The sequence below is a fragment of the Lactuca sativa genome, chromosome 2 (genome assembly GCF_002870075.4).
Source record: "Lactuca sativa cultivar Salinas chromosome 2, Lsat_Salinas_v11, whole genome shotgun sequence".
NCBI classification, from domain to species: Eukaryota; Viridiplantae; Streptophyta; class Magnoliopsida; order Asterales; family Asteraceae; genus Lactuca; species Lactuca sativa.
In genome coordinates this window covers 138,715,782-138,726,912 of record NC_056624.2, presented here as the reverse complement: position 1 = coordinate 138,726,912, position 11,131 = coordinate 138,715,782, and positions in this window count along the sequence as shown.

The window sequence follows — 11,131 nt, the reverse complement described above, 5'->3', positions numbered from 1 at the left end:
ATTAATGGAGCACATGTGACTAACTCACACATTAAAACAAGATGATAAATGACATCGAGAGTACGAAACTAATTTGCATGGTTATTCACATCTCGTTTGTGATCCTCGACATCCCAGTCACAAAAGTGAGAGCATAATATGAGATTAAACATGTAATTGATTAGATCAATGAATCTCAAAAGATTTAGGAGTTTCATAAGATTGAAATTGGTAAAAGCCTTACCTTCCTAAAATAGATTCAAATTTGATTACGTCATCCCTCTTCAAAGTTCGAATTAAAAATATGGATCCTAGTCTTAATTTAAGTTTATGGGTTAATAATTAAGGATTAAAATCAACTAACTTGAATTTTCTTTTCTCCTATTATAGATGTCAAGTCAAGACGACAATGGTCTTCTTAATTCTTTTGGAAATGGTTTTCCTCTACCATCTGAAGATAATCTTTCACATTATGATCAAGGTGAAAGTATGTTCCCTTCTTCGAGTAATGATGGAAATGGACATCATGCTTATATAAATCTTCAGCCTCACTACAAGAAAAAGGCCTTTTACGAAGCTCATTGTGAGTCGTAAAACGCTCAGACGACGCCCAAATGCGCGTCAAGGAAGGCCCTGTCATAACGAGAGACGACATGCTTTTGCGCGTCGTCTATAGACGACGCACATTTATGACACGCAATGCGTATCATTAAAACCACTGTCAAGAAATGCCATGTCATAAATGAAGATGACACACATTTTTGCGTATCGTAATTTTTATTTTTTTTAAAGAAAATTATTTATAGATTTACTATTTTTCAAATTAAATTTGCATTTCATGTCTCATAATAGAAAATAAAATACCATATACAAAAAATACAATCTATTGCACAAAAATTAATGTCATACAAAATACAAAATAAAATACAATAAATAAGAAAGATAATTCATTGCACTAAAATGTCAAATACAAATAATCATCGCTAACTATATAACCTAATATTACATTGCTATTAAGGGACATCATCATAACTCACTGAAGGTCTTGGAACAATGTTCTCATCATCAACTCTTACACCAACCTTGCTTTAGTAGATGACTTTCACAAAATCAAAATTGAAATAGATGCTGCCCGGGCCACCATAGATGCTGCCCGAACTTACTGAGCTCAAACTTCCACTGTTTGCTTCATCTCTGCTAACCTCTTTCTGCTTCAAGAACACAAAAGAAAATGAAACCATGAAAATATCACATGAAGTTTAATACCCTCATAAAATGAGATTAGGATTGAGGGAGTTGAAGGTACTTGTATTCTTCGAGGAAACAACTATCATCAAGATCATCTTCTAAATCTATGAGTTCTTCTGTCTTGTTATCGATCCGAGATTTGGTTTTAGGTTTGGAATCTTCGTCTTCTGCAAGAGTGAAGGGATCAGGTTTGAAGGCAGAGGGTTTGGGAGGTAAGTTCCCGAGTTTTCTTTGAATATCATCCCATTGAGTTGATGCTCCTTCAACATCCTTGTAGACAAAGTGAAGATCAACTTTATCACTTGGCTCCCAAGATCTCTACATGCATAAGGAATAATGGGTATTAAGACTTAAGAGATTACATAATAAAAGTGATAGAATCTAAATTACAATATAGATCATACCTTCATATATCTTTCCTGCCCATCAAAAGCCATTTGTAGTTTCAGCTGACTTCTGGTAGAAGATGGGATTTAAAAAAAGCAATTAAGTTAGGTTTATCAAATTTAATACATGAATTTGGTAACTTTTTAAGGAAATTGATAAAATAGTAAGAACCTGTGTCTCCAAAGAGCCAAAACCTCCTTCATAATCAAGAATGTTGATTAGCCCTTCCAATCCTCCCATGATTGACTCAATGAGTGACTCAACATATAAAACTGCATCTCGACCAATTCTAGTTAACTGCATCAACCAATCAATGTTCAGTAAATTGCCCTTCAAAAGATAAAATAAAATTTACATATAAAATTTAGAGTAAGTTACACTTTCGGTCCCTGTTCCAAGTAAAGTTGGGAACAAGAACCAAAAATGTTACAAGCCTTCTTTTCCAGTAGACCATTCCCTTCAGATAACAAGCCTTCTTTTCCAGTAGACACTGTTGCTTTCTCCAAATGTCTTATGTTAATTGAAGATCGTGCAGAAGTAACAATCATTAAAATTGATAACCAGTCTTTACATAATTCCTGTTTATTTAATTTTTTTATACATTATAAACATGAGTATAAATATAAATAAATAAAACAAAACCATGTCACATATTTGAATGGATTAAAATTAAAGATTATACTTACTGATAAATCACATGTAATTGCAGAGATATTTTCACCCTGTGGTTTTGGAATATTTTCAAGATGGTCAACAATTTTTTGGAAAAGCCCTTTTAGAGTGGTGTCCAGGTCAAGAGCCACCATGCCAGGTGTATTCAGTAAAAACCGGATGCGGACCGCTGAAGATGACGGGTAGGATAAACCATACCCTCTCACAGCTGTAAAAACATTGTGTAAATATTTAAACCTGAGCCTCAAGGGTAAAAAGGTAATTAAACATTTTATACCCTCACCTACAATGTATTTGTGGGATCATTTGCATTCTACACATGTTGAAAAGTCAAACTTGTTAATTAATATTATAAAATATATATATATATATATATATATATATATATATATATATATAGAAAAAACAATAATTTATGAAGTAGTATCTGCCCCCACCTATTCACAGAAGCTCTCTCTTTGCAGCAGTCACATGGCCTGCAATAATATGGTCTTTTGCACCCATCCTCACAAAGATACGATCAATGGGGAGACATCTTAAATCTTTGCGCAGTCACATCTGCCCCCACGTGGAACATCCATCCATAACTAACTGTATGAATATTGAAAATAATACCTAATTGTATGAATATTGTCTTGTTTTTTGTTAGACATTGCCATGCCTTTTGGATGCTCCAAGTCTTGAAAACTACTATCTAACAAAATGAGAGTCAACTACCTCATGGTGAGCAAATTCTTCAAGTGTATCTTTCCTGAAAGATGAAAGCCTGGAAGAAGCTGCAATAGCAGCAGTTACAACTGCAAACACAACCTAGGCTTCCTTGTGCCTTCTCTCTTTTCTCCCCTGTTTCTTGACTTCTCTAAGCTCAGAAAGATATTGGATCACTAACACAACATCCCATTTTCATTTTCTTAGTGTCTCAATCTCTTCTGGAAGAACCTTGATCACCTTTGAAATCAAATCATCTACACAATAAATAAAAAAACATCACAAAGTAAAACATCCAACCTTCTTATTTTGATACTTAGTAAGTTGCAATGATTAAATTTTCAAACTTACATGGTATCTGGGATGTCATTCATAGGATTTAAACAATCATGGTTCCCAAGATTGGAATTCACCCTGGTATTACACTTAGATTCTGTAGCCTCAGTTTGACCACTATCAGAATTATTGACCAACAGATAAGAAGCAGGACAGGATTCTACTGATATCTGCAAGAAAAAAGTTAAAGTTATTGTTAGATTCTCAAAGCCACCAATATTCTATAATCATCAATATACAATCACAAAGTTGATTATATGACAATCTTTTCCATAGAATCAGGAGAAGACTGCCACTGCTTATCTACAATGAAAGATTTATTATTTGGCTACCCTTCAAACCCTTTCCCTTCTCCACTTTTTCCTTTTTTTTCCTAGAATCCACACTTTCTTTCCCATTATGCCCCTGCTTATCTACAATGAAAGATTTATTATTTGCAGCAACAAACTCCTGGTTCTTTTGATGATTCCAATGGCTAACACTCCCCCTATTCCAATTCCCACTATGACTTCTATTATTCCAACCTTTATTACCCTTATTAACACTATTATAGCTTCCTCTTTTGTTATTCCCTCCATTCCAATTACTACCTTTGCTTCTAGAAACATTGGGATGAATATCACCTGTACCATACCCCTTCACAGTAGCAGTCCTTGCATTTCCAGCTTTTTTCGTGACCATAGTGAACCCCTCACCATCTTTATCAATCACATCCTGAATATCACTCTTGACAGCAACATTTTTCCCATTTATAACAGCCAAACATATAGAATCATCATGCCCATAAACTAACATTATTCATATGACTCTTCACTTGATTCAAATCAGAATTAAGGCTAGAAATCACAACTGCATCCTTAGGAATTTCCCAATTCTTAGATAAGTTTGCAGTGTTACTTGAAGGAATAGAATCCTCATGAATGATCGGACTCAAATCCTTGGTCACTTCATCCATAACATCGGAACTAGAACCCTTGATCGAAGCTTGACAAGCAACCCTAGATGCACTGGAATCGGATTCCCACATACCATCAAATTCTGATACATCCTCCATCTCTTCTTCTATAACATCATCCACATAGTAATCCTTAGCATCCATAGGAATTCTGAGAAGAGAATCGACCCGATTAGGTTTCCTAGCTTTATGCAAACCCTCCAATTTCCACTTCGCTTTCCTGATTCCCGACACAACAACTCCAGTAGCACTTGGCTTTTGTCGGACATGGTAGATAGTCGATGAAGACTGATCGACAACCCTAGGAGGAATAACATCACTTAAATCGACCTCAGTTCGCACCAATCGATCCACCGCTCCTTTATCAGGAGGCTTAACCTTTACATCCTTCAATCGATCCTGCTTAGAAGAAGCTCCCGTCGCAACAACGGAAATGATGAGAAGATACTTCAACAATGAGACGAAAAATTTCACCGGAGAAGAAACAATGACAAATCAAGCAAAAAACGCAACGCCGATCAGAGAGAATTGTAGAGAGAGAGAGAGAAAGGGTAGAGAGAGAAAGCATTTTTTTGTACCTCTGAAGTTTATTAATCTCTTTCTTCAAGTTGGCCTCAAACTTCTCCTTCTGATTGGCATTCAGATTACACAAAAACCAATAACGTCAATAATTCAAAGAAAATTACAGACATTTACGAAGAGGCCTGGGAGAAAGGCTTAGGAGAAGTCGTACCAGGTTTTAGGGTAGAAATCAAACTAGTTTCGATTGTTGTAGAGGGCTGGGAGAACCGATCGAGAATTGGTGAGCATTTTGAATTTTATTGAAAAAGCCCTAGGTGTGAACGAAGGGAGATACAGAGGAGAGATTGAAGAAGCAGGCACTTCAAAATTTTTGCCCTTTAAAAACACGCGTTTGATAAAAAAATATAAAGCGACATTTCTAGAGGATACACATTTAAAACAAGTGCCCTCCATGTTTGTATTTTTTTGTTTGACATTAATTTGAAGGCACGCAAAAATGCGTGTCCACTATCCTTCACATTTTGGAAGGCTGACATTATTTTTAAGGGCACACAAAAATGTGTATCGTAAATCAGCGAGTGTCATTGTTCGTGCGTCATTAAAGGGTATTTTTTGTAGTGCCTCCTCCTCCAATAACTCTCCCCCCGTCTCAAGTTTAAAGATATGTAACTACTCAATCCCTATTGGCATGTAGACATCAAGATGGAAAATCTGTGTGTGCGCATGTTCTGGAAATGAAATCGCACATTGAAAAATTGAATAGAATGTGTGTCGTTTTCCCAAGGGAGCATGCCATTGATTTGATTATACTTTCGCTTCCTAAGTCGTATGAACAGTTCATTGAGAAATTTTATATGAGGAACATCGACATTACCCTAATTGATCTGACACATATGTTGATTGTTGCTGAATTATGAATGCTTAAGAGCACAAGTGAAGCAAAAGTGTTTGAAGGATCTAATTCTAAAGTTTCCATGGATATTGATAATGGTGACAATGATGGTCCAAAATAGATTTCTCTTCCCAATGAAAAGGGATCGGCCAAGGTCAAATTGTTTGATCATACGGTAAAGAGAAAAGCTAGTTCTGAGATAGTTCCATGTGCTAACCCTCAAGAGTCCATATGTTTCTATTTCCAATTGAAGGGACATTGGTTGCGAAGTTGCCCATACTACCTGAAAGATCTCAGAGATGGTAAAGTCAAGTCGTGTGACTCTACTTCAGGTACATCCATTATCTTAACAAGTTCCTATTCATATACTCTTAATACATGATGTGATGATCACATTTTGATGGTATATTAATATCTAAGAGAAAGAAGGAAGCTTAAGAAGAGTGAGCTAATTCTGATTGTGAGAGATGAACTTATGTCACATGGTTTGATGATCAAAATTTTGAGCTGTTACTTTGGAGTTAGGATAATTTAATAGATTGATTAGGAGATGTCTATAAACATAGTTTCATTTTATGCATTGTAAGGAAAAGTTCCAAATTTTTCGTTTATTAACAATAAAAGTGAAATTTGAGTTTATTTAGTTGGTTTAGTTTATAATTTCCTTACAATGAAATTTATGAAAGTGTTGATTACATTTCTGATATTAGCAATGTTAATTGTGGATTTGATTCATGTTATATCACTTGTGGTATTGTCATAATTAACCAAGTGAAAAGGAATTTTCATCATCCATGTCTCAATTGGATAGAAACTTGGAGTCATGCAATTTGAATTGTGTGATGTATGAAAATCTTGATCATTTGGAAGATTATGACTAATTCATTGATCTCATGTTTATGTGAGTCAAAGTGAACTAATGGATTTAGTACATGTTGATATGGACTATTCAGATCCGCCACAAAGAATGATAACTTTATTCGTCATGATTTACTAATGATTCAGTAAATATGGTTGTGTTTATAAGATTAAACACAATTTTGATGCTTTGAAAAAATTTCAAAGGGTAGCAGAACGAATATGAAAAATCTATTAGGCAAAAAGATAAAAGTTTCTCCAATCTGAAAGGTTAGGAAAGTACTTTAGTATCATGTTTTATGATCATCTTAATGACTGTGGAACTATATCACAATTGATCATCGAAGAACATCTTGGTGCAATTACATGACTAAGAAGAGGAATCAGATATTGTTCAAATAGTTCAATCAAGATATGAGTCATACTTCGTTTCCAATCAAGTATTAGAGCCGTGCTCTAGTTACTACAAATCATATCTTAAAGCTTATTTCGTACTAAGTAGGTTTATAACACGTCATGAAACGTGGATTTAATAATGTTTTCTTACTCTAGCACATTTGGAATTGGTAGTTGTGATGTTTTTGGTTAAAACAAAGGATAAACTAAGAGATGAAGTGTTTCGTGTCGGTAATACAAATTGACTTTTGAATATTTTTTTAGCTCATCAAGGAATCTTCCTTAAGAGAGAAAATTATATGTCAAGAAGTCAATGGGAGTCTTATTGATCTTGAAAAGTTCAGGAGTCGATCGAGAATAAACCTTTTAGTTATCACTAGCACACGACCCGAGGTTCATAACCTATCGTGTTAAGTTGACACATTATTTTTTCTGTGCACCTTCCAGATGAGTTGGTAATGATTATGAGTTCTATGGTTCTCATTTTACTTCTAAGGCAAAGCACGTTGGTCAGTGAAAGTACATTGATCAATATGGGTGAGCTGCTTAACAACACGGAAACACTAGTAGTCCCTTGTACTACTAGGTGGCAAGAAATTCAGAATAAGTGAAGTTCAGTCCATGAAAGGAAAACTAAATTTAAGTTTGGTTTTTTCCTAAACCTTATCTTATGATTATAGGTCGGAAATGATAGATTCACATGGACGGGAACATGTAGACCATAAAATCTAGGTGGCAAAAGATTTCACTATAATTCATGAAAATGATTATGAAGAAACAATTTCGCTAGTAGATTTTATAGATCTGATAAATATCATTATGGTTAGTGGATGTGAAAATTTCATTCTCAAATTCGCAATATGATTGCGACATCCCTTTTCATAGTTTGAATTGTGAGAGATGGCAAATAACTTTTTGAACTTTCAGTACATATGGTTATAACTTCTGAAAGTGTTTAAACGCACACACATATGCTATATAATGAAGGTGTATAAGCTTGAGAAGTCTGGTTGCAGACTTATCGAAGCACCATGTATCAAAAATATGCACTTTGGTAAGGAAGTCAAGAGTATTGATTTCTAAAAGTCCATTTGATTTCTAGGTACAGTCAAAGTTAGTGGGAGCATAATTTTTATGCAAGTAAGATCATAATTATTATGCTAGTGGGAGCATAATTGTTATGATAATATTGCAAGATAACAATACTATTCGTAGGGAACATAGTTTTCAATTTGCAAGTTTTGGAAATTGTTTCGTTATAGTAAGACTTAAAGGATAGGGCACTCATAATTCTTTCCGAATCTAAAAAGTTTAGATTGAAGGGTTTAATAGAACTTAGTCTTGGACATATATGAATATCAACATAGGAAATTTGATACGTGGAAATATTATAAAAAATATACAAGGTCTTTATGAAAGACATAAATGAATCGAGGCCCATAGGATTCAGATATAGGATTGATTTACATATGCTATAATATTTACCTGTTTTAATTTTTCCAAAGGCCTTGGGCATTGAGAGGGAAAAGGACTAGAATTTTGTGTGACTAAAGTTGCTAAACAACTATCAAGAACATTCTAAGGTTATACCAAATGATTATTTTCTTATGGCAGTTGGAAGTATAGTATTGTTTGGAAGGATCATAGTAACATGTTTTAGACTAGGATGATTCTTGGTCAAAATTGATGGTCATGTGGGAATATGGAAAGTTTCCATAGTGGGAGTTGATTATTAAAATCTACATGTGAGTTGGAAACTTTAATGCAAGGAAGGTGTTCAAGGAGTGTATCTTGAATTTGAGTCTTCATTACCATGGAATTGCTTTTAGTAACAATGTTCCAATGGGACATTCTTTAATATCGTTGGCTAAGTCTCTGTGACTTTGAAGCTTCAACATTATAGAAGGATAATGCATGTAAGGTTGGAATTCTAACATATTTAGTGGTGACAAGAATTTGGAATTGTGAAATGAGCATCATTGGAATAGTTTCCAGTCGATCTGTTCACAAAAGAAGTACCATAGAGAAACATAGTATGCATGTTCATAACATGGGATGACTGATGTTTAATTCAAGTGGTTAGTTGATTACTTGAAAAATTATATAATGAATAAAGTCTTAATTAATATGGTGATTAAATAATAAGAGTTTTTTTTTTTTTTTTTTTTTTTTTTTTTTTTTTTTTTTATATTCAATAGTTTTGAGACCATAGTTAATTATTGTGTTTCACCTTGCATGTTTTACTTCCTGGATAATTTGATTATTCGAAATTACACACTCACTCGTACTTTTGGAAGTAAGTAGCGAATTAAGATTGTCATGAACTGGATTGTAGATTGTCTGAAGAGTTTTAGACACATAAATAGTTTTGCTACAAGGTTCATGAGTACTTTGAAGATAAGGATTTTGAGTATTGGATAAACCCACACTCAGAGAATTACTTCATGGATTTTATCACGAGTAATTTTGAAAAATCTTATATTCTTGAAACGGAGATATATGAGTTGTTGTTTACAAGTCAGTTGTGCATTGATAATGCGTAAACACATCAATAACTTGATGTTATAAAACGTATTGTTGTGCATGATTTGATGAGTAAATAGTGCAAGAATATTAGTCAAAATTTATCCGTTCCTTTTTCCTTAACGGAAAAAGCGATATCTTTGGGCCCCTCGATGATTTGATGCCGACATCTAAAGTGTTTGGCCAAGCCTGAACTGAAATGATGTGTTTAATTGGTAGTCTCATTTTAGTCGTCATAAATCAGAAATCGGGAAACAAAACTTGGACAATGAGATTGATTATAATCTGTCTCATGTCTGTACGATATCTTGTAAAACGAAGTAATATTTGATCACTTATCTTAGGACACATAACTAAATGGGTCAGAGTTCGACAACAAATTTTGGAAGCTACAATTTGCTGATCAGTTTGGAAGTTATACTGGCAACTATAGTTATTAGACTTATCCAAGTGAGAGACTATTGGATGAGGTGTCTAAGCCCATAACTATAATTAGTATGTACTTGAGTTGATAGTAGCACAGTTCTTTTGGGTTGCCCTCAAACCTGACAGTTGAATAGGATAGCTTTTGCAGAGAGAGAATGATTTATTAATTTATTATATGGTTATTAAAGTAATTAGATATCAAAATAAATAATCTGTTAATATATTATGAGAATAATATATTAATTGGAAATAGTATATTTATGTAATAATTAATCAAAAATTAATTGGAATTAATTTTGGGATTAATTGGATTACTTAAAAGTACAAGGGCTATTTGGTTATTTATGATAGTTGAGGGAAGAAGGCTCTAGAACCTCCTTGAGAGATGTGACTTCCCCAAATTCATGGCCAGAAAAGACCGATTTAATTTATGCTTTTAATATAATTCAGAGTTTCGGCTAGATCTTCAATTCTCGTTTAGATTGTTTCGGCTAGAAATCACTCGATCTCATATTCAAAGTTTGGGCTGCATACTACTAGGTTGAAACTTAGAAAAATCATAAATTCCTCATACGAAGTCAGATTTATACGTTCTTCTTATGCACACTCTCAGTTTAACGTATTCTATGACTTTCGTTTAGATCACTAAGGCTAAATATCGTTCTATCGTAAATTCACTATTTACGTCATGTAGTGTCGTACCGGTTCTGTCGCGAAACTTCGACATGTCCTAACTTCTTCGTTATAACTCGGATTTCGGCATTCTTTATATATCCGGAATCCTTGCCACGACCACTAAAACTTCCTTCATGGATATTAGGTTTATCTAATATTTCATTTTAACGCTTATTTTTATCCTTAATTCATTTAAGTCACAATAATTAAGAATAAAACACATAATACTCAAATAATACGTTTCTATTATTTCAAAACGAGTTACAAAGGTTAACCTAGATTATTACATCAATATTAATGCCTAGCCTAGAAATACGGGCGTTATAATTCTCTCCCCCTTAGGATGATTCCGTCCCCGGAATCACACATCAACAAACAAATGCGGATAGTGACTCATCATGTCACTCTCCATCTCCTGGGTGAGATTTGGTCCATTCATATGTTTCCAACGGACAAGCACTAATTCGACCATCTTGCGTCGCAGCTTCTTAGTCTTACGGTCAACGATTGCCTCTGGTTCTTCAATTAATCTTTTGTTTTCATCAATCCTTAAC